Below are 25,322 nucleotides of genomic sequence, written 5' to 3'. Positions count from 1 at the left end.
TAAAGCCCAGTTTCTAGTTTATCATTGTAAATTAAAAATGGAGTGCAAAAGAGAAATTCAGCGCAATTTCAAGGTTACCCCAGGTGAAAAAGGCTGCAGTGGAAAAGAGAAGACAATTTGTAAATTAGCACTTATGAGAAAGAATTTCAAGGTTGGACATCTTTCTTGCCACTAAATGAAAGATATATTTTAATTCAAATGTAAAAAAAAACATTGTAATTTTGAGTAGTGAAAATTTTGCTGAAAAAAATGTGTGAGTGGAATAATGATTTTGAGTGAAGATTTTTGCAGGTCATGAAACCCCCCCCCCCCCCTGAAAAATGGCATAACTTTTACAATAAGAATGCTACAAAGCAGTATTAACTTGATTAATCAAGAGTAATATACTGTAAACACTGGTGGATAAGCCGCACTCGCAGATAAGCTGCACCCGCAGATAAGCCGCACCCCAAGTTTGGGAACTCAAATTTCGGGACAAAAAAGGTTTTTGCAAAGAAATCAAAATACTTCACAAGTGGAGCTTGAGAAAGTTATTTACATGTACATTTCTTGATTTCTTGAAGTAAACCGGCATAAACTCACAAAGATTGAAACCAGAGAATACTTCAAACTGAAACCCTTACCTATAATTTCAGTGTTGCAATAGTATGGACATGATGTCTACCAACTTTGACATATGTTTGATATTTCTATGGTATTTTTGTTTTTAAACCAGTGATTTTTTCATTCCTGTCAGTTTTTCAGTAGAATTTTACATACAACAAGAAGAGTGCGAACGCATTCGTTCATAGCTTAGTAGCCAGGCATTTCATCAGGAGATGGAGTATTGGACACAAGTAACTCTCGAAGCTTTCTTTGTTGACATGTAAACAGCTTTGTGGTGGAATGGAGATGCCCTACCAAGCGCAGTGTTTCCGCCAGAGCGCGCCATTGCGGCAATCCCGCGTTACAATCAGAGATGGCCCCCAGAAAAACGAAAAAAGGGCCAATTTGGCCCTTTCCTTTTACAAGACTACAGGCATAACATTTTAAAGCCATCTCAGGGCTCGAAATTATGATCGATACCGTCGCCAATGCAACTGACATTTCGTCCTTGGCGACCAAAATTTCTCGTCTAGTCGCCATGATACGGCATAATGGCGACTGTATTTCTCTGTGTTGACGATCAATAACGGTTATTTTGTCACACATTATGTCCTTCTAGAAAATAATATTGAAAGATAGTTGCTTCTGAAACATTCAACATAAGAAAAGAAGTCAATCCGTCCTTTCACTTTGCTGTATTGATTCTCTCATAACAGAAAACTGACCGTGTTTGAAATCGCCCTATAATGCATTGCAAACCCTTGATCATTAACTACGTCATGTTTGCCTAAAGATTGTTCTCTTGTAATGCACGGATCCTTCATACTAGTATCTGATTCAAAAGAAACTTTACTGAGTAGAAACACTTCAAAAAGCACTTACTAAATTTTATCATAGATCCTAATAAACTGCTTTATTTTCCTTGGTACCCTGATGCATTTTTTCCTTCTGTAGCTTTCAATTTATTGGCTCCTAAAAAAGGTCTTTAGGGGCCACTTTGGCCCGCAAGTAAAATTTTCTGGCTGAAACACTACAAGTGACGTTTAGCTTCTCTAGACTGAGCTAGAATGGCGACCTTAAATTGGCTAAAAGATTTTTTACTGAAGGTTTAATGCAGTTTAGCAGCAAGAAAATAATGTAAGCTTGTAATTATGAACAAAAACTGCTCTTTTAGGAGCCAACTCTGATATTATTTGTTTACTGAAGTTCTTATTAGTTTGCTTTACTAGCTTATACATGTAAATTCTTGATGGAAAGTATGAATTTGTGCAAATTTATGGCATGTTGTCCAGATGTTCTCGCAGATAAGCCACATCCGCGATTTTTAAGGAAAATTTTGAGTAAAAAGGTGCGGCTTATCTGTTGGTGTTTACGATAATTGTAAATCACTTTTATTAGTTTACCTGGATAACTGCTGCACGTAAATCCTGATTGCCAAGTTTCCGATCCACTTGACTCCCTGTTTACATCTCATCTGGAAAACAAAATTTAGGTCTCCTTGTAATTTATATGTATTTAGTTTCCATTAAGCTCAAAATACTAACTCCCCTAGTGAAATGCCAATATAACATAGAGAATTTGTAGATAAAGGCAATGTCTCCTCAATGTTTTCTGAACTGAATGACATCGAATAGGGTTCACACTGATGTCAATAAACTTAACCCGCTGACTCTCACAGCTTTTAGCCAAAAATGCATTTTTTGGACACTCTTGAGATTTTCAGCCTGGATATGGCCCAAATTAGCTCCCATCTACTCAAAAAAGCATTTGCAAAATGACAGCATGCCTTTCTTTCCACTGGCATCACGTTTTTACAACATTTTTGCTCAGGCATGCACAGAAATCAAACTTTTGAGATTTTGTTTTGGGGCGAGAAAGTGACCTACGTCTTTATGCTTTTTTAATTTTTTTTTGTCACCTTTCCTTTTTCTCCTTTTCTTATCTTTTTTGTTGCAGTGATTGATGTTCTACAGGGCTTGCTTCCAGTTCAAAAATTTCTGAGAAATTTTGGAGTAGCTAAGTAGCTAGATTTTGGAGTAGCCAAGTGTAGTCGCAGGAAATTTTGCCGCGAGTTTCTCACTCAAATTTCTGAACATTTTGGTGCATATCTCGGGCTCTATTGAGCCAATCACTCTGATCTGGGTATCATTGGAAAGATCTTTTCCTCCTGGCATGCAGAACTTGAGTATAGATGATGCGAAGTTTGGTCAAAGGTGATGATACACGTCACGGCCCGTTATGGGCGGCAAGAGAGTCAATGGGCCAAAGGGAGCATGTAAATTCCATTAGTCCAGCCAAACTATTCTTGCACTGCTAAGGTTTGTCATTTTGATACAGCTGTATCTGGCAACTTAAAAAGAAAAAACAGAGACAGCCATAGTCTTCTTCAACATAAAGAGCGGAGGAGTACACAATTACACAATTTTGCTCTGCAAGCCATACAATGTCATGTATATCTAACCGAATTCGCAAAAACATGCCCGCATTGACTCAAAGACAGTCCCAGCAGCCAGAAGTCCTCTGACCACCCTCCTGGCTAAGAGATTGGCTCCTCACGCAAGCACATGGCATGTACCACTCCAGCAGGGTGCTATGTCAACACAGAAGCCTCAAACAAGGTCAAACAACTGAGTAAAATACCCAAAAAAACAGTCAATATCAAGCTTATTTAACACTGAAAACTCAAGGTCTAGCTAGTTGGGGGGTGTCAGTGCAAGACACCCTCCTCTTCCCCCTGCTTTTGACAGCTGGCTGCCAGCGAGCCACCAGGAGATAGGCCAGTCATTGGGCCATGTGCCCAGCCTGGCCTTGACGGAGCCTCCCCCAGCCTGGGTTTAAAGTCGCTGGCTTAGCCTTGGTCCGAATCCAGGCGAAAACCTAGCGGGCATGTTTTTGTGAATTCGCTCAGATATCAAGGCCAAAAAGGCCCCAGCAAGCCAAATTGTCTCAACCTTGTCCTAAACATGCAGTGCCAGGGGCAAGTTGTCCTTTTGGATCCCTTCCAGGTGCCTTTTGCCCTCAAGATCTAACCGAATTCGCAAAAACATGACCGCATTGACTCAAAGACAGTCCCGGCGGCCAGAAGTCTTCTGACCACCCCCCTGGCTAGGAGATTGGCCCCTCATGCATGACGGAGCCCCCCTGGGTTTAAAGTCGCTGGCTTAAAACCTAGCAGGCATGTTTTTGCGAATTCACTCAGATATACATGTACATGTATATATCTAACAGTGACTTAGCATGGATTCTTGGTTCTCTTACATTCTAACAAAAAGAAACCAATCTCAATGAAAAATTTGCATGCAGGCATTGGTGGGATGTGCACATTCGTACACAGTCTGTTTTGCTGACTGTTTCTCCTCTTTGTACACAGATTCTCCAGTTTAATAATGGCAGGAATGAGACATGCTGCTTTTAATTTTCTTTAACTCTTTTATCCCAGATACAGTGGAACCTTGATTTAACAAACCTCTATTTAACAGTCTTTGTTATAACGAGCAGTTTTCCTGGCCCTCGTAATAGTACAATATATGGAAAAGAACAAAACCTCATTTTAGCGAACATATCTTGCCAGTCCCTTGGCCCTTCGTCAAATCAAGGTTACACTGTACCTGTAGCGTAGTCTAAACGAGACTAAACGATGCTAACACAACGGTTTTAATGAAGCTCATAAAAGCCCGCCATTGCTAGCCGTAATACAACAACAACTACATCTGGGATACATCTCATTCTACTGTGCAAGCCTGAAGGGCCTATGACATCATAACATCATTACAGCACCTTTCAAACAAGTCATGCATAGGATTGTTAAAAACTTAATATCTGCCAATAATTTAAAGAATTCTCACAATCATTTTAGGAAAAGTCATGCAAAACTGACGGAAAAAAAAACATCTACATGGTTAATTACTTGGCTTTCTCTTTCACAACTGATTGTGAATGGCTCTTTTTGTAAACCTTAGCACTGCACAGTGCTGGAAACAATTTTTATTACATAGCAATTTCGTCAAAGCAATTATTATATAATTTGTATACACAATGACTCAATCTGTAGGGCTCCTACATGAGATAACAAGTGTGCTTTGCAATGCATTATGGGGTTATTTCCAAAGTCTGGAGAAGCTACTATTGAAAGCAAAACATGTTTTAAAGCAAACATGGTCTGCAAACAAAATCTTCATAACTAAAAGCCAAGTCATTTTGGAGCTCTGTCATCATATCCGATCATAACGTAAATTAACGCCCAAGTCACTAGTGGAGGGAAGGTGCCTACAAAGCCCGGAGGCTGCAACCGCAGTCACATCCCCAAGGCGCTAGAACACCTGACTGGCCTGCCCAACCCCCAACCAAGCCACAAGCCCTCCCCCCGCCGCCACCAAGCCCCCTACAGGCACCCATCACACTCACGCCAGATGGCTCAGTGAAAAAAAAAAAAAAATGCTGAAAAGAGGGGGAAAGGGGGATAGGGAGAGATCGCTGAGAACCGCTAAACTATAATTCAATCCACAATGTCAGCCCCAGGGCTCTAACGACCATATGACTGCTGCAAACACTACAGAACGCACCAAACGCTTAACAAATGCTAACAGATGGTCAAGACATTACCAAACGCCTACAAAAAACGCTACTGACCAGACTAGCTCCCGGTCATAAACTATGTAAAATTTCATTGAACTACAAACGCTACAGAACGCATCAAACGCTAAACAAACACTAACAGACGGCCAAGACACCAACAACCGCCTATAAAAACACTACTGACCAGACTAGCTCCTAGTCGTTAACTATGTTAAATTCCATTTAACTAAATATAATAGTCAGAAAACTTTCAAAATTTGGTGGTACAAGGTCTAATGACCGACTGTTAATTATAGCACTGTTAACATCTTTTAACTTTATTGTGTTCATACATGTAGTAGCATAAGTATTGTTTTGTTAGTAATATCGTATTGTACAATGTAAGTAGTTTCGTATTTCTTTAAGTTGTTTTAGTACCGTATTGCTAATAGTATAAGTATTACTTTATAAGTAGTACAGTTTAAGTAGTGTGTTGTAATTTGTTGTGCATGAAATAAATAAACTAAAAAAAAAAATAAGTGATTAGTAATGGTCCCCAGATTAGTAAGTAAGTAAAGACTTTATTTAAAGAGGGTAGCACTAAAATAGTATAAAAATACTAACAAACCAGTGGCCCTCTAAAAATTATGTACAATACGAATGTTAAGAAGCCTTCCCAAAGTCCTTGAGTTATGATCTTGGATATAGCACTTTACTTACAGTAACTTACTTCACCAAGGATTATAAATGGATACCAGCAACCTGCAGTGGAACCCTGTTAATATGGTCACCAACAGACCATGAAAATTTGGCCGTATTAGCAGCAGGTTGACCATATTAACAGGGTAGGGTCAAATGTCACGACTGGTCTAAATTGAGTGACGTCTTAACAGAAGTAACAGATATATCACAATTGCTCTTCTGAGCAACTGTTCTTTTATAAGCATCTGGAATGCAGATAGAATTTTAAAAAAATTGAAACTTCAATCAGTTCATACAATACTTAGATTGGAAAGATGAACATACATGTAACCCTCACGCGGAGGATCACACTATATGAACCACTGATACTCCTAGGTTTAAACACGAATGAGCGAAACAAGAAATGTTTAAACAAGAAATGAGCAAAATCTTTTTTTCAAGCCAGATTGACCAGACCGCTTTTAGAGAGACTGCCCTTAAACAGTCAAAAGTGCAAAGCAAACAAACACCCGAACACAACCCAACCAAACAAACAGATCGCTGGAAGCACAAACAGATGCCTGCAAGCAATTAATAGACGCCCCCTGCCCAAACAACTAAACTAAATGAACAGCAGAGAAATGAATGCAAACAAATGCAGGTCCAAACACCACCAAACCAAACAAACAAACAGCTGAGAGAGCAGAAATCATCTGTGTTATAAAACTTCATTAATTTACACTTGAATAAAGCAGCAGGGCTAGAAATAATGACCGCTCAACGGACAAGATCTCACACGTACACAAGATCTCACACGTACACCAGAAATCATCTGGAGATGCTGAACAAATTTAATGTGTATGATCGTATAGGTAATCATACGGTTTCGAGTTCAATTTCGAATTAATTTGCTCGAGTGAGCTTTTTCAAAAACTCACAAGTGCTAATTAATTCCAAATTGAACGAGAAAAACCATATGATTACTTAATAATAATATAAACATGAAAAAACTTTGCGCGGAGGAAATGCCAGAAGATCTTTCTTGAAGCCATTTTTTCTCATTCGATAAAACTTTTTTCAAAGTTTCTGCACGAAATTTTCGTCATCATTTTATGTGATATCATTGGCTTAGAAAATTTCCTATTTTCTTTCAGCATATCATAATCTAGAATTACGATGTGTAATTTGCACTGGTGTTACACTTTTTGCACTGACGTTACACTTTTTGCACTGGTGTTACACTTGAACTGCACTGCTCTCAGCCAATCAGAATCGAGTAATTTTTTCATGTATATTATTAAACACGTTACGGGTTAGTCTTAAAGACAGAGTACTTATTAATACACATAAGCTTACTTTTATTGTTGACAAAGAGTGCTATAAGCTCGAAGCAACGACTTATTTGGAAATACATACACCTTATAATGCCAGTTTTGGTTCATGGGCCCCTGTTTTAAGAGGCATTTAATGCCCAAGCCTCAAGAGTGAGGCAAGCAAAAGTCTGGGAAGGTTGGGCTTCATGCTCCAAGCTACAAGTAGCCAAGATTGAAATGGCTCCTTGGCAGGTGGCTGGGAACAGAACTGAACAGATGTCAAACACTGTAGAAGTATATATTTAATTTATTTTCACACCTGAGCAAATGATATCATGACCTTTTTTGGTCAAACTTCACAGCACCAGAAAAGTATTTTCCATCTGAGGGTAGAATCTGAAATGAAATAGGTAAATAAAATATTAAAATTCATTCGGAATGAGAGAGAAATGTATTTACAAGCCAACTAAAGGTAGAGGAATACGCTTGTAAACACCAAAATGACTCAATGTCATTCAAATTCTTTAGTGACAGGCAGATGTAGGTGTATCACGTGAGATCACTGATGGAAAATAAACATACAGTGATGATAAATCAAATACAATATGACAGAGCTTCAGCCATTCAAAGTAATATGTCAGCACTTTTTTATTTCTTTGGTTATGTTTATTTCTCTGTTAAGTTCTTGCATCAACTTTGTGAACTGTGTTGCAATTTAAAATTTATTTATACAGGTGTGTGTTAATGAGAGAATTACTGATGGCCATTTTTTGGTTATTATTAAGGGACAGTGTCCTGTGATAGAGGGATTTTAATAACCTTAATGTACCCGTAATATTTTTTTAAATGACAAAGAAAGGAGATTTGACCACATGAAATCATATTGAGGTCACAATATTTTAAATGACCTGTAACACATGCCGTGTATCTGGACCTGTAGGGCTGCAGCATGATCTTTGCAATTCACCAACTGTCCTAACCAAACAACTAATTTTTGTTCCTCTGGACAGTATATTTCCACAGATGTTTGAATTTAATATGCTATTTGAAAGCCCAGGGGATGCATATTCTGCAGTTCATAACAATGTAGGGGGAAAGATGGGTTATAAGCTAAAATAATGCTATTTTCACCCTAGTTGCAAGACAATCTGTCAAGCCTGCAAATAATAGTCCGCCATTGGACAATTGTCCGGTAAATTTGAGGTTTTGACAGGTAAAAGCTTAGCTCGGTCGGACACTCTCACAGGGCTTTCTACTAAATGAAAAATACTTCAACTGGAAATTTGTGGCTGAATATGGACCAAGTTTTTTTTATTATACTACCACACAATGCTAGGCAAAAAAGAAATAACTTTATCACTCGCAATGCGTCGTCTCAAATGTCACATTGAATTGTAAACAAGCCACGTGAGTGCCACTATTTAGGCTACGTGTTAAGGTGGCTGAACACAGTTTTTGATACCTATGTTTCATTCACCTTTTTCTCTAAAACCCTTGATCCTTTGGTCGCCAAAAATGGCAGCAAGTACTTTAACAACACAAACTTTGGTTTTTGATGGTTAAGCTGACGTATGTGCTATTGCCATGGCAACACGAATAAAAATAAACAGGCCTTTAAAATCGGTTTTGTTTATTTGTAGAAAATCTAGTCATTAGATTTTCTATATAATTTGCATGCACCAAGCTTGTAACGATTCTCACAAGTTAAGACCATTTTGCAAATAATTTAACAGAGAGATCTTTAATTATCTCTTGTTGAAGGTTTACTGGAATATCTAGAGTTTCCTTTGTTAAAGTTCAATTATTTTCAATACTCCAGTTACTTATTTCCTAAAGTATTTTCGTGCCAATTTTCGTGAAATTCTAATGAGTCGTTTCTGAGAAATAGGCGTATTTCCGAGAGTGCAAATTTTCATCCAATCGCAATTTTTTGACTTACTACGCATGCGTTGCATTTAACTGGGTTCTTTCGGTAACAAAGAAAAAGCTGAGAATTGCCGAGTTCTTTGCATCTTTACCTTTTCTAACATATATTTATGATAAAAGACTAAAGCCATCAATACACTGCGTTCAGTTATAGAGAAAAATAGCACAGATAGTGCGGGTATTGAGTAAATAAAATGATCACTCTATTGACGGCATGTTTGTTTTTTGCAATCCTTGTGCGCGCGCTGAATTGCATCAGCAAAAGCGCGCGCGAAAACTGTGTTCCGCCACCTTAATCTACGCATTTTGCAGTGGTGTTGTGAAAGATTCTGAAGCCCCATTTAGTCTGAATTACGTTCATCTGAAAAATACTAAAATCTGAGGTTTCACATTGTTACTCACCGTTTGTTATCTGCAAGTGTTGTGGAATTAACTTTCAGTCGTAACTTGACCCAATTAAAATATTATGCAAATTGGATACACCACCCAAACTTCGTTTATCTGAATGCAATCGCTTTCAAATACTTTAAAACCTCTAAAATGTAACCAAAAGTTTTTCCAGTGCGTATGATCAAAAATCAGTTTTATAGCTCTTTAAAGTTTTTTCTTTTACGTCTGTGGTTCAACATACATGTACAGTTGAACTTCGATTATGTGTACCTTGATTATCTGGATTTCTCGATTATCCAGACTTTTTCTCTAGTCTTAATTTTGTCATGAATATTTTTTAGTCATGATCAAGATCCAGAGCAATGTTCTTTTTGAAACTATGACATTGAAAAGTACAGTCAAAAGCGAGTTTGTTTTGCTTTCAAAGAGCAAATGCAGCGCTTGCACGCGTCATACATGTAACTAATGAAGAACACTGGAATGAGTTCTGATTGGCTCAGAATTAAGTGGTTCAAGATGTACAATAGACCATATTGTTTTCCAAACGATTTGTAAAAGCGTTGTTTCACAATTAAATGTTGCTTTATTTAAAACAGTTTTGTTCTTCATGCACCAATCACAGCCGATCTTTGTGATATACATTGTAAATGGTGCCGTGAAATCAGGGGGTCTCACCACCTGAAGAAAACTAGAAGTAAGCAGTTGAAACATCATGATCTGTACAGGCCCACAAAATTAATGATCCCAAAATTGTACCGCAAATGATTCCAGGACCAGAACCCCAGATTGCGCCGTAAATGATTCCCGGACCGGAAATGGTTGCCTCATTATATAAAAGGAAAATGTATGGACTCAGGAATTTAGACAGTGGATTAAAATTATATTTATCAATACTTTTTATTACTGTGAAACTCAGAAAGCTGTGAACACTTTGATTTGATTCTGAAAGGTTAATTGTCTACTAAACCAACCACAACAAAGTTCAGGACACACAGAACCACAACTTATTACCGCTGCTGTTTGCGGTTTAATGTTCTCATAGTCAATTGGCTTTCTCCTAGTTGCTACACAGTAATATTCCATAAATATTTCTGTTTTTCACATATTGCTGAGTTTCACAGTAATAATATAATATTTTGATAACGCAAGCTAAATGTACAGTATTAACGATTTGAATGCAAATTTAACAACTTTAAAAATGACATCCAATGTCACGAAGTCCTGTGTCAGTTGAAATTTGTAGTTTGGCTAGTGTGATAACAGGTTTTTGGCCAGGGAGAGCACTTCTGTAAAAACCTGGGGAAGCTCTCTTGCTGTGGGGATGCCAGGATCTGTAACAGGAATGCTATCTTCAGAGATATCAACAGTATTCAGAATTCAGGTCCAACGCTAGCATTTAGTCTGAAGAATACAACCCAATATGGGATAGTGGTGTCTGGTGTCCCACCACCGGGGGCATAACCGAGAAGCAATTCAAAAAAACACCTGTATTTATGTTAGACTCTAAACAAATGATCTCATATTTCGCTTAGAAATACTTGACCCCTACAGGCTGTCAATGAGCTCATTGTTATTCTAGGCTATTCCATCATCATAGGCAAGTCAGTTATTATGCTTGTGAATATTACATGTAACTACTTACAACTTCAGGTAGTTCTCATTACAAGGCATTGTGCTACAATACAGATAGACAGGTAGTTACCATTGTTACTCTAACTGTTGGCTTTCTTACGGCTTTGAATATTGGCAAATTCTCTCCTCACACTAGTTACTTTCCTGAATGACTTTATTGGGTCTGAGCCTGAGATGTATGCTATGTTCACTATATATATCCCCAAATTTTGAGACAACTAAGAATTCCAGAGTGAATTGACTACATTTTCCCATAGCTTCCAGCACAGTGGAAATTTTGACAGTAAAAAGAAAATTGCATCAGCAAAAGCGACGGCTTTACTCGTACGGCATGCAAATAAATCTATCTAAAGAACACTGTGGTAACTCACATGCAGAAGTCTTGTGCACTTTCATGAAAGCCCGTGTCTATTAAGGATGCAGGTGTAAGAAATGTACAGGTAAATTTTCTAAGTGGTTAGTTATATAGCTGAGTCAGCTTCAAAGATGCATGATTATTTTTGTGGTACGTTTCCTAAACGAAAAATTTATTCAGTCGGCACATGTCAATTTGGTATTTTGTGCAGTACATTTCATGTTTTTTTTATTGCCTCTTTTATGCCTGAGGTACTTATATATTTCTTCACCTAGGATAATTAAAAAAAATATATCCATCCATAGACTATTCATGGAGTCCAAGCCATTCCTGACTTTTTGGAGTGAAATCAGTTCCAGTCCTGGGATCATTAGTGGTCCAATATGGGCATCATTTGCCATCCAGGGATCATTTGTGGGCCTGTACAAAGCAATATCTCAAGTGACTACATCGTGAGACAAATGATAATACACTTTATTACTTCTATATATATACTCTTGTCCTAGATAGACGGGGGTTCCAAAGTGCACAAGACCAGATTTCTTCGTGTGAGTTACCGCAGTGTTCTTTAGATAGATTTCTTTGCATGCTGTATGAGTAGAGCTGTCGCTTCTGCTCATGCAAATATTTTTTACTGTCAATAATCTCCTCTCTGCCAGAGGCTATGTGATAATGTAGTCAATCCTCTTGGGAATTCTCTTTTGTCTCCAATCTGACGATAAAGTGAACATCCTGTGTTTGCACACATCTCAGGCCTGGACCTAATATGTCATTCACAGAAGGATGCAGCTAAACCACAAAATTCAAACACAGGATTTCCCGACATTGGATATCACTTTTAAACTTGTGAAATTTGCATCCAAATTGTTTATACTATACATTTTGCTTGCGTCCAGAATCAAATCAAAGTGTTCATGGTTTTCTGAATTTCACTGTCAGTAATGAAAAAGGATTGATTATATAAATTTTAAATCCATGGTCCAAATTCCTGAGCCCACATATAGATCTCTTACTGGGAGATGACGATTCCCGGTTTGGGGATCATTTACAGTACAATCTAGGGATCACTTCCAATCCTAGGCAAAGGTGGCAAAATGACAGAATGGCAAAATGGTGAAATAACAATCACACAAACAGAACAAGTCAACATATGCAGATTTCAGTGGAGCAAAATTATTATTTCTCCATTTCACGTTTTGGAACACGCCATAAGCGAAGTGTCATGTAGGCCAACAGACTAACCAGACTGACATTCAGGCTAACTGGAGTGAGACTTTCACTACCATTAAAATCATAGCCCGTGAGCAGGCTCACCTTCCCAATGTGAGCTTACTCATAGGCTACTCCAATAAGCCTGAAAACCTTTGTTGATAATGGAAATATGATATTTACTTTAAAAGTCTCTAGTCTGCAGCCTGCATTTTTACCCTCACTCTGCATTTACCCCTGGTCTGCAGTCTGCATTTTACACTGACTGTTTGAGCCAGGCATAGTCAATCAATAACAATTGATAACTCACAGAAAATGTCTTTATCACTGGCAAAAATCAATAACAATTGATAATATGAATTGTTATAACTGTGTAAAATAATACCAGGAAAAACTTGAGACATTCATCTTCATCATGCTACTAGATTATATTTTCCCTTTGGCCTACTCCAAGATCTATTCTCACATTTGTTTCCTAATGCACATAATTTAAATCACTAGGGCACTGTCTGACTCTGTTGTTTATTTTGCTTCATCTTTATACCGACGCTACAATGAGACTGGAGGGTTTTACGCTGCTACTCTGGGCTGAGCTTCTTCTGGTGTTGTAAACTAGCAAGATATAAAGCCCAAAATGTTTCTGCCAGTTGTTTCAGTTTTTGTTATTTTGTCAATGATTGAAAAAGATACGCAGACTATGACAAATTGACTTAATAAAACGATTATAGAGGAATTTGTCAAATATTTTATCAGTGTAACTTGTAAAGGACAAAAATAATTTCCGATAACAATCAATGATAATTGATACCAATTGCTGAATCAATCGTTGTCAGTTTCTATCGGCAGTCCATGACTCACAATTTAGTTTCTGTCTTCATCGATTTTCATTGATTGCTATCAGCAATTGATATCAATTGATATTGATTGTTATCAACTATTATCAATTATCGGCTTATCGATTGACTGCGCCTGGGTTAAACACATATTCGCTTGATAATTTGTAGATACCAGGCCACTCATTTACATCTCATTGAATTTGAATGGTTCCTTTTTTTTTCTATGTGCTTCGTTCTTAGGACCTGTTTACAAGGAGGGAGGGTTACCCTAGCAAGCGGGTTAACCCTAACTGGAGGGCAAAAGACAGCCCCAGTTTACAAGCAAAATTTCACAGGTAAAGTAACCCTACAACTTGGGACAACTTAATGTGCAGTTACACTGCAAAGGGTCTGGAAACAAGTAGAAATTTAGCCTAAGTAGTTAACCCTACCTGGAGTGTTTACAAGGGAAAAAGTTAACCCGCCTGCCAGGGTAACCCTAGCACGCAGATAGGGTAATCCGCCTACCCATGTAACCCAAGCTGCCTTGTAAACATGACAAAGGAAAAAAGAGGAAATATGTGAGTGCTAGAGTAACCCGCTTACTTGGGTAACCCTCTCTCCTTGTAAACATCTGCCCTTAGAAGCGTTCAGGGATATGCTAATAAGTGGCCTGATAATGTAAAATCGCTCATACTGAGGATACCGCGTGTACGGGAGGGGGGGGAACAACACATGAAAATACTGAAGATATGGCGGGGGGGGGGGAGAGGAAACTGGCAACATACATGTTTCATTCACAACGAAGTTAACGAGGCCAGCGTGGAACCGATCGAGAGGGCAAGAAATGCATACGACTAGAGTTAACAATTTAAATAGACGAATGAATGAATGAATGCTTCATTTAACGTGGATATACGCTTAGCTTGAGAGCTAGTTTAAAGTATTCCACCTAATAACTAATGAGAACCTAACAACTAAACAACGCTAATATTACAATTCATCAGGTAAAAATCACAAATTAAATACTGATTAAAACTATTCAAAACTATTATTACAATATTACCGCCGCAGTAATACTATGAAAACTAATGTCACAAATTAACTTATCCCCGAAATTTAGCGATCTAATTCTGTTTACTATTTCACTGATGCCTACTTTTATTCTAATGTCATTTGATAGTTCATTCCATCTCTTGGCTGCAAAATATTTCCGTACAAAATATCTCCATGCAAAATATCTCCATGCCAAATATCTCCACGATCAAATATATTTTGTTTGTCCAAAAAGCTTACCTGCAATCCGAGTTTAATCGCACGCCAACATTAAGCTCTCCAGCTCCCATCGATTTTCTTTTTCACCTGAATATACAACAGGTAAACTATGACAAGCAGAAAGTCCTCCATGCGAACAATGAAAGCACCTCAACGAAAGGTGCTAAATACACAGTGAATAAGAACAAATTAACCTTTTAGTCTGCCTCTTTTCGGCCTCACTCAACTTTCCCAGTCCAGGAACGTGGACGAACAGTTCTTGCAAGGAGTGCTGGGACTCACCTCGCGCGTTACTCGCGCGAGTTGACGTCCTGACAAAAGAAACCAGGACGCGACACCGAGGACAACGTGGGTCAAAAAAAGGATTTTATATTTTACCTAAGAATCTCGAGATACTCTAAAGTCATTTTCCTTTGTTTCTCAGTGTCAAAACTATCACGAAACTGAATCTAGGTCATGGCGAAACATTTGAAATAAAAATAAAAAAATTAGCCGTCGTGGTTCACGTTCTACGGACAACGCAGACTTTGGTCATTTCACGTTGTTGTTGTGCAGAGGACGGCAAAGAAATGTACCAAGAATTATAACGCACGTGCACAGCTATTGTTCTGCTCATTAAACCTTTTGTTTAACGACGGCCGCGTTGCCGTTGCCGTCGTGGTTTTCTTAAACTACCTAATTGGGAGTTTAACAAACCACGACGGCAACGGCAACGGCAACGTCACTGAACAAAAGAATTCATGAGCAGTACAATGGCTGTGCAAGTGCGTTATAATTCTTGGTACATTTCTTTGCCGTCCCGGCCCCTGCAAGACAACAACGTGAAATGACCAAATTTTGCGCTGTCTGGAGAACGTGAACCACGACGGCTGATTTTTTAAATTTTTCTTTCAAATTTATCCCTGTGTTCCGGATTTAGTTTTGCGATAGTTTTGACAGTGATAAACAAAGTAAATTACTTTAGAGTATCGCAAGATTCGTAGGCAAAATATATATTCAGTTTTTAATCGGCGTTGTCCTCGGCGTCGCCGTCGTGGTTTCGTAAACTCCCTATTATTCTTGATATACAGTGGAACCTCCAGTGGCGACCACCCCTCGTAGGCGACCACCTCTCCTTAGTGACCAGTTGTCTAAGATACGAAAATTTTCCAAGTCAAATCACTATGTATTTGGAACCTTTTGTTAACGACCACCTCTCATAAGCGACCGCGACCACTTTAAGGGTTAAAAGTTTAACCTCCCGTAAGCGACCACTTGACAGATAATAGAGGGAAAATTGGATAATAAGGGTTTACAACATTATCGCACTCCTGGGAAGTGCAAGAGAGGGAAATTTCTCCGTGGGAAGTATCGTGTTTTTCTCGAAACTGATTCTCCACATGAATGAAACATTTAAAACACGAGGTAAGTCTCCGCAGTTACCAGATGCTAATGAGGCGAAGTTTTGTCCCCATATGGTCTAAATTCTCGTAAGCGACCACCCCGTAGGGGGGTATTTCCAGAAAAGTTTGGTGGGGGTGTGCGGCCCACTTCCCAAAACCCTTACCCTATTTATGGCCAAAATCTGCGTTTTTTGCTACCCTATTTATGACCTGACCAAAAATTCGATTGCCTATTTATGACCGTTGCGGCTGACACAGTTGCTCCAAACATAAGTTATGCAGGGCTTTTGTTGACGGTCTTATTGATAATGATGAAAATTTAAAGTAGCTTCTTCTAAGAAACACACCCAATTCAAGACTAGAGTGCTAAAACCATACCCTATTTACAACCAGAATGGCCAAAATCGATACCCTATTTATGACCAAAACGGCCGAAAAACCCTACCCTTTGGGGCCGCACATACCTATATAGCCCATATAAGGAAGTACCCCTCTCCCGCCGGGCGACCACCTCCCGTAAGCGATCAACTACCCTTGAAATTTTGGGTGATCGCTTACAGGAGGTTCGATTGTACTTTCATTTATGCCTTCAGGGATTGATATTTTACTTGTAGACTGTTGTGACCGGATCGGGCCCCCCTGTTCGTACCTTCTGGCCGGAAATTTAGGGGTAGTTAATTAGTCAGCCATTAGGCATTTTAACACATGTAAAACAACTCGACTTTGTTAGCGCGCGAGGACTAAACACGCGAGAGTTCTTCTCATAGCTAACTTCCTGGAGAGAGCTACAAGAATGAAAAATTACATAGCTCTGCTAAAACTTTTCAACCTGTTCCCAGCTGGTTGTAATGGTGTTTTACCATCTGCCGAAGGGGGTGTTCCACGAACATTTGGGTGGGGGTGTTAGGCGCGTCGAAAAGCCCAACTTTTTCAACCCGGAGGTTGCGTAAGCAATCTATAATACTCTGTTAGTAGAATTCTACTAGTATACTCACGCAAATGTTGTAATCTGATTGGCTGAGCCATTACACACTATCAGCCACTGGTGTACAGTGGCTTGGTGTGGTCGACAAAATACCAATGTCTCCTTGTTTCTCCGAAGTTTCGAAAGAACAACTAAAACAAATGAATAAACAAAATTCTTGAGAAGACTAAAAGGAGAGCATTTGCGGTTTCTTGAATTAAAAAAGCTCGAAATTTTTTAAAGAAATTGATAAGCGCGTGTACGCAACTGCAAATGTCAAATTGACAATTATTTCAGTCCGCGCAAATTCTCTAAAGCATGAAGTTTAATACTAAGACCAGAAGTAAATGAAATCGTCACTTGAAGGAAATTTCAGTTAGAATTCTACTAAAATCGCTCTGATTTCTATGAGGTGGTAGTTGATTCGACCTCCGGCCTCATCAACTATTACCTCATAGAAATCTCGAGCTCATAATCTAACTGTTAATCAAAGGGTTTTAGTTGTGGTGCAGATTACGCAACATTGTAGGAGGGGCCAAGTACTTGTCATTAACAAAGACGAAAGGGGAAAAAGTAAACGGAAAGAAGGCTACCTATGAAAAACAACTTTGTGATTGTGGGAATCTCGAAGTCAGATGTCACCTCCTGAAACCTGAAAATGCACTTATGACAATGTTTGAACCAGCTTTCATTTAACAACCAAACCAATGCAGTCGTGACCAAGAAAGATCCCACCCAAAAATTTACTCCCGAAAACGAGTGAGAATAGCATGATCAGTTGCTGTCTCCCCCCCATCTGTTGTAAACGTCCCAGGAACAAAGGAAACACCGACAAAAACTCTGGCTATGAAAATCATTGACTCCATAAAATGTAACATCTTACCCCACTCCCCCCAAGGAAAGACCACTGTACCTTGATAACAAAGAATACACTAGAGCAAACTCAGAGTGTGAAGTCACTGGCTCTCTCTAAATGCAACATTATTTTTCCCAGGAAAAGATGATAAACTCTCGATAACAAATAACTAAAGCATTGACCTAAAATCTCATTGTGAATACACTGGCTCCGTTAAAAGCAACAAACCTTCCCCAACCCTTCCCCCCCCCCCTCCTCACCCACCCCGACTAAGAGATCACGACGGAACCTCCTCACGTCAATTAAGGAATGGTTGAGAACAAAGAAAACACTGACTTACACTCTGAGTGTGAAATCACTGGCTTCCAGTCAGTACTTCACTTTACATCACATTTGAGGTAGAACTTGCAGGGCGGGTCGTGCTTTTCTAATTACACCCGCAATATATATAATGACAATAAAAACGGGGCTAGAGGGAATCTTGGCAATTCCTGGATGTCTATTTTTTTCCCGTGAAATGTGAAATAACTTTCTTTTTTTCGTGGAACGTGTCTGAAAGAATTAAGTACATGTATACATGTAATTAATTTGACTTAAAAGGGCACCATTCTGATAAAATACAAAGAATAAGAACGAAGAAGACCAGCAGTGATGTTAACAAGATAATGAAGACACTATCACTAGAAACATCTCAAGCAGAGAGATCTAAAAAATCAACACACTATAATAGCACTTTTTAATTGTTTCCTTCTTAAAGGCACCTTATATGGAGAAACATCATTTGCGGTTATATTGACAGTCACCTGAAGGATAACTGGAAGTTGAAATAGTCAAAGCTTTGAGTTTGCTTTGGCTACTAAATGACGTTTGTAAAGAGGTCCACCAACTGGAGAAACGTTTAACGCAAGAATTCTTTAGATGCAATCTCGCCCTACGAACTACTGTTTGGCGCCGCTTTATTTGAACTTGCTCCTTGTTTAATAAAACCCCGCCTTACGTTCACCTAGCTCGTTATTACGGCCATTTTGTTTTGTCCCGGAGAAACGCCCATACATTTCTTCATTAGAAAACCACGGTCACATTCTGAAATCTCAACCTGTACAATAATTTAACCCCGTTTATACGGCCACTCAAACTAGTTTTGTTCATCTTTCCATTGTCAATATTTCATACACAGATTAAAGTTTCAATTTTTTTAAACCATATCCACATTCCGGATGCTTATTAAGGAACAGTTGCTTAGAAGTGCAATTGCGTTATATCTGCGTCACTCAATCTAGACCAATAATACGGCCACCCGGTTAATATGGCCAAATTGTCATGGCCCGTTGGTGACAGTATTAACGAGGTTCCACTGTATTGGAGTTTGCTCGTTCAGTCCCTACCTAGAGAAACCGTTTCTAATTCAAGACGAGTAGCACTGGAGACGAGAATGGGCTGATCCACTTTACATATATGAGGTGCTTACGTTTGAAGTGTTTAGTCTGGTGAACAATTCAACATACCGAGGAATGTTCTTATCCCTACTACTAGTGCGCTATAAGACGACCAGTTGATCTGAGAAAAAGGAGAGCTGGTAAGATAATGTCAGTAGTGAATTACTTGAAGTTCCTTGAGTCTTTGTAACTTCAATGAAACAGGTTAACTTGGTCGGACGAGGGTTGTTTTCGCTTACTTCCGCCTCTTGTCTTGTGCAGAATTTTAGCTGCAGTTAAGTTTAAGTGCGAGTTTGTTTTCACTCTTTTGAAAGTTAACTATTTCTCCTATTGCCTTTAACTGTCGAAGAAAGCAATAGTTTTTCAGAGGGAAGGCCAGTTGCGTACCTTAACATTTAAAGAAAACAATGAGACCTCGAGATAAAGTAACACGAAAGATGGGAAAACCTTATTCATTTCCACAGTTGCTTAATTGCTGAGAATATTTTAATTCAATATCCAATAATTTATGAGCTAACTATCATTCATAACGAGCAGTTTAGTCGCAAGATTTTTACGAGACACATACGCATTCGAAGAAGTTAAAGCGGAAGTCGTGGAATGTGAAATCTCGTCTGTTTCTACTTTTCGCAAACTTTGATCATGGATGACTCCTAAACAAACTCGTCAGCTTTTGTCAGGGAACAATTTCATCGTTAGGGGTAGAACCAGTAGTTCAATTGCCAGCGTACTTTAGCGAAATCAAAGCAACCTAAATCGTGATTTCATTGCCATTTTTGAATGCAAGAGTTCACTTTACAACAAGATGTGAGCAACGTGACGTAATCTTGCGGATACTTGATTCTTAGATTAATTATAGATTGAAAACAAATGATCTGCTGTTGTGATTTACAGTCGAGTTCTTTATCGTAGTTTATGGTACTTGCTTAAACAGGGGATTATTTGCTATTCATTAGTAATCAGTATTTACTAGCGACCACTAAGTTTAGCAATAAATTGGTAGTTAAATTATCAGTACTGCCTTTTTGCCTGGCTCAAGTTGTAAAGGTTTGTCTTGACACAACTGCGATACCGGTAAACCCAGCGCGAAAAAGCACATCTTTGTTACGGGTTAACTTTAGTACGTTTAAATTTTCGATTTCATTGCTGCCATTGCAACGATATTTTCAATTTAGGCAAAGAGGAAATGTCATAAGTAAATGTTACATCAGATTTGAGCCAACCTGTTTATTTCTACAGTTGTATTAAACTCCTTGGTGATTGACTGACACTGGCTGGTTTTCAAGTGAATCAAAAAACAATTGCATGACCGTAGACCTTCTCTGCAAGGTATAAAACTACGAAAAAAAAACCTGATATATGCATTGTGGTCTGTGTAATTATTAAAAGGTCATATTAGCAGTGTTTGTCTTTATATGTAGTTGGTCTGAAACAACAAAGTTGGAAAGCTTTTGCTTGCTTGCGTTTCTCAATTTGTTGAATTCTTCAGTTACTACAGCGTATGATTGTTGACTGGCGAATAAAATAATCCTGTTTTTTGATTCTGGACACTGTGACTTAATTTATATTCAAAAGAGTTCTTAAGCTGTTTCAGTGAGCATAATATGCAAGACTAAACAAGAACAATATCTTCACTCAGGTAGTGCGGTAAGCATCAACGCTGAAGTCATAAACAGAAAAGCAGTTACATCACGCGCATTTGAAAGAGTAACTTGCAAAATGCTATAGAAAGATTTTGTAGCCAATTTCCACAGACTTCATTACACGACAAAAATATCTGGACGGAGAAGAACATTAGCTAGGTTTTTTTAATGTATTTTCCGGTTAGCGGTAATGATGCGAAGGCTTTAAACAGTTGGTATTCACTAATGCATTAGCTTCTTATCATGCTTTTTTGCACAACAACTGTGGAATCCTTGGGTTTGTCTTAAACCAATCTTTATGAAACATGTTTAAACGGAAAAATAACAGGTTTATATGTTCTTTTCGTTCTTTTTGGTCAAAAGTGTATTTAATTACTGAAGATGAAATCCATAATGGCTTGTAGCGCATCAATGCCGATCGACTCGTGAACACTGAACGACTACTCCTGCCCTTGGAGAAAGTAAGAAGCTAGATTAAAATATTAGAGGATACAGTTTTCGTTTACGGAATTTTATATTCTCATGACGCATTAGAGCGATAAACCCAATGCGAAAAAGCAAATCTTTCTTATGGGTGAACAATTTTGACCAAGAGCAAATGTGTTAGTAATTTTACTTAAAAGATTAGAGCCAACCTGTTTATTTCTACACTCACTGTAACTCCTTGGTGAGTGACTGACACTGTCATTTTAAACACTGAAAATTAAAAAACAACTCCACAACGACAGAACTTCCGGCTACAAGGTAAGAAAATTATGAAAAAAAAATTATAATATGTGCATTCTAGTCTATGTAATTGTGATTGACAGGTTATATTTAGCAGTATTTGTTTACATATGTCAGTGGGTCTAAAAAAACAAAGGTGGAAAGCTTTTGCTTGCTTGCTTTTCTCAGTTTGTTTCAGATACCAATTCGTCGAACACTTGCTTTGCTATGCCTCTTAAATTGTTAAAATAAATCCCCTTTTTAATTCAGTACGCTTTGGCTTTCGTTATATTCAACACAGGTCTGGCTGTTTCAGAGAGACATACAAGACTAAGCAAAAACAATAGTTAATCACTGTACTGGGTGCGGATCAAAAGCTTCAATGCTGAAGATGTAAGTGTATAAGTGTAGTGCGGAAAGCTTCAGCGCTAACGATATAAACAGACAAGCAATCATCAAGTGTATTTGAAAGAGGAACTTGCAAAATGCGATAGAAAGAGTTTCACTCGGGAGCCCATTTCCATAGACTTCATTACACAACAAGTGCAGCTGGATGGAGAAGAGAATAGCTAGCTTTTTTTTTTTATGTATTTTAACCGGTCATGTATCAGTAATCGGTCAGGCTTTAAACAGTCTGTATTCACTAATTCATTACGTTATTATTATGTCTGTTTGAAAAACAACCGTTGTTGTTTGTCTTAAACCCATCTTTGTAATAAACATGCCTAATTTACTAGCAAATATTTTAATAACAGGTTTATATGTTCTTCTTATTCTTTATTGTCAAAAGTGTCATGTAGTTTGCTTATGGAAACCAGCTCCAAATTTTTAGAGTTCGAGTTACGTTTGTGTTTCTGTTTTAAGTCTTTTAATAACGTTGTTTTATTTTCATAATGGATTCTAGCACATCAATGTTGACTCGTAAGCATTAAACTTGCTCTTATCTTTGATAAAAGGAAGAAGCCACAACGTAGATTTAAATGTTAGATACAATTTCTGTGAAGAAATCTTTCCCTGATGCATTATCTGCGGTAAAATTAAAATAAAACCATTGAGAAAAAGACAAATCGATGTCATTCTTATGAAATAGCTTATATTATTTTATTCGTTGACATTGTTTCAATCTTGCATTGCAGCTTTAATTGTTTTCATCACTACTTTCAATTTTTTACAATAAAAAGAACAAATGTAATATTTTGCAACAAATATTTAGAGCCAACCTGTTTATTTCTCCAGTTGTAATAACCTCCTTGGTGACTAACTGCAACTCTGTCATGTTCGAAGGGTAAATTAAAAACAATTGTACAACTGCAGAACGTCTGTGCGAGGTAAGAAATTCTGAAGACAAATTCTGATATGTGCATTCTAGTCTGTGTGATTAATAGGTTTTATCATATAACTGAGAAAATTACTTCATTATGATTGGCTGAGAGCAGGTCAATTTATCGTTAATTCTTAATTTGCACTGCAGTGCAAATTAACGCGCGCGCGTTCGCAGTTTTTCTCAGTCATATAATAAATGAGTAATCGTATGAAATCTGGAGCAATTAAGGATCTACACTACTCGTGATATTTGAAAATTCTCAGTTCAAATTTTGAGAGAATTTTCAAATATCAGTGTGGAAATCCCTTATTGGATTCGCATTCATACGATTGTCTAGTAGATACATATTAGGAGTGGGTGTCTGCATTTGTATAGGTCTAAAACAACAATGCCTGATTTAGGTAGAAAGCTTCTGCTTGCTTACTTTTCTCAAATTGTGGCAGATACCAATCTGTCGAACACTTCATTTGCTATGTTTGGTAACCAGTCCAAAAAACAATCCAGTTATGTCAGTACGTTGTGACTTTCGTAATATTCAGAACAGATCTACCAGCTGTTTCAGAGAGGCATGCATCAAGATTAAAGCTGTAAAAGCATTAGCTTCACTGTAGTGCAGAAAGCCCCAACGCTGAAGTTAACAAGCAAGCCGAATTCAGATACAAAGAATAAATTTGCATGTACTATCAACATGTAATCGAGATCTACAATCGCTTGTAAACAAAAAAAAAAAAAAACTTCAAGCAAGGAAAAATTGTCAATGAACCGGCAAGATCGCGCCGAGATTTTGGCCGCCGGGAATTTGCTTCCAGGCGAGGATCTTGGCCAGATTCGCGGAAGGATCTCGGCGAGATTTTGGCCGCCGGAATTTTTGCTTCCCGGCGAGAATCTTGCCGGGATTCCAGCCGGGAGTAAAAATCCCGGCGGCCAAACTCTCGCCGGGATCCCGGAGAGACTCCCGCCGAGCTCGCGGCGGGATCCCGCCAAGATCCCGGTCCTCGTCCGCGAGAGGGCCTTCTGATTGGCACGACATGGTCAATTTGTGTGAATGATTGGACTAATAATTCTGATACTTCAGAGAAACAAGAATTGCTTCCTTTTTCGAACAGTTGATGTATATCTTTTAATTTTAAACCAGTTTGAAAGCGATGCCGATATAATGCCAAAAGATATAGTACCCATTGATGTATTGACAATGTTTCAGTCTACAACTGAACTCAACCATGAAAACTTGGTGGACTTTGTCTCAGAATTGTTCCCTTCTCTCGGTTCCTCTATTTTTCACTCATACCTTAATTTTTGTGCATCCAAGAAACAGGAAAGTTTGCAACACAGGTTAATTAAAAGTTTAAGGCTAGTACACTGGACGAAACTGTTCTGGATCGAAGTTTTATGACAGAAAATAAAAACAAGCAAAGCGATGCAAGCAATTTTTTGATTGTCTTAAACCTTATTAAATTCCACACAGGCAAGGAAGATTTGGGTTACAGCTTATCTAAATTTGCGGACTGAATCACAAAAGTACGGAAAATTGCGCCATTAAGGAAGGAGCAATAATCCATTTAAACAGAATTGTAATCCTGTGATGCATCAGCGGCTTAGAAAACTGATCAAGGATTCGAGTTGTAATGCTACCACTGAAGGGCCACAAGGCAAATCAAACAAAGTTATTTCAAGCTGTTATGCAGGCCCGGAAACGTTTCTAAAAGCACAACTAGCAGTGTCTGAGGTTCTTGGCCGACAACGCTTTAGCACAGCAGTATTTTGTGCACTTGTTGCTTGTACGAAGGGCGAGCTAAAGGCAGCCATATTCAACTGAAACAGGTGAAAGACCGATCTTGTGGCAAGAACAGTGAGACTTTAAAGAAGATCACTTAGGGAAGACATGTATCGTCTTTCCCCCACATAAGTTGTAAGTCTCTTTCATGCTTTCTTGTCAAAATCTTCACAAAAAAATCCACCAGCACGTAGAGTTTCTTTGCAAAACAACACTCCACATGTGACTCTTTTTTTCTCAAAAATCACGTGATTCTGCATACTTTTGTGACTCAGTTACCAAATTTGGACGAGGGGTAACGCAAGGCTTTCTTGCGTGATAAATGTAAAAATAAGTTTCTATGTGTGGAATTTAGTAAAGTTTAAGAAAATCACAAAATTTGGGTATTTGGGTATTTGGGTCACTTTGTTTGTTTTAATTTTTTGTTGTAAAACGTCAATCCAGAACAGCTTTGTCCAGCGTACTATGATGTCACAAAAGCTGTACATGCATTTTAAAATGCA

At 38.3% G+C, this 25,322-nt stretch overlaps 1 long non-coding RNA gene across 1 annotated transcript; it reads right to left on the bottom strand.

Annotated features, from left to right (window-relative positions):
• Positions 1-459: 459 nt before the first annotated feature.
• LOC145482402 (uncharacterized) lies at positions 460-14,824 on the bottom strand. Its single transcript, XR_014048772.1, has 3 exons — positions 14,757-14,824; positions 7,453-7,529; positions 460-2,059 (listed from the first exon to the last, which is right to left on the bottom strand). It is a non-coding gene; the product is annotated as an uncharacterized LOC145482402 (long non-coding RNA).
• Between the last annotated feature and the right edge of the window lie 10,498 nt (positions 14,825-25,322).

This window comes from Orbicella franksi, chromosome 1 (assembly GCF_964199315.1).
Source record: "Orbicella franksi chromosome 1, jaOrbFran1.1, whole genome shotgun sequence".
Lineage (NCBI taxonomy): Eukaryota > Metazoa > Cnidaria > Anthozoa > Scleractinia > Merulinidae > Orbicella > Orbicella franksi.
Note: the sequence above shows the minus strand (reverse complement) of the source record. Positions and strands in the feature narration are given on the sequence as shown.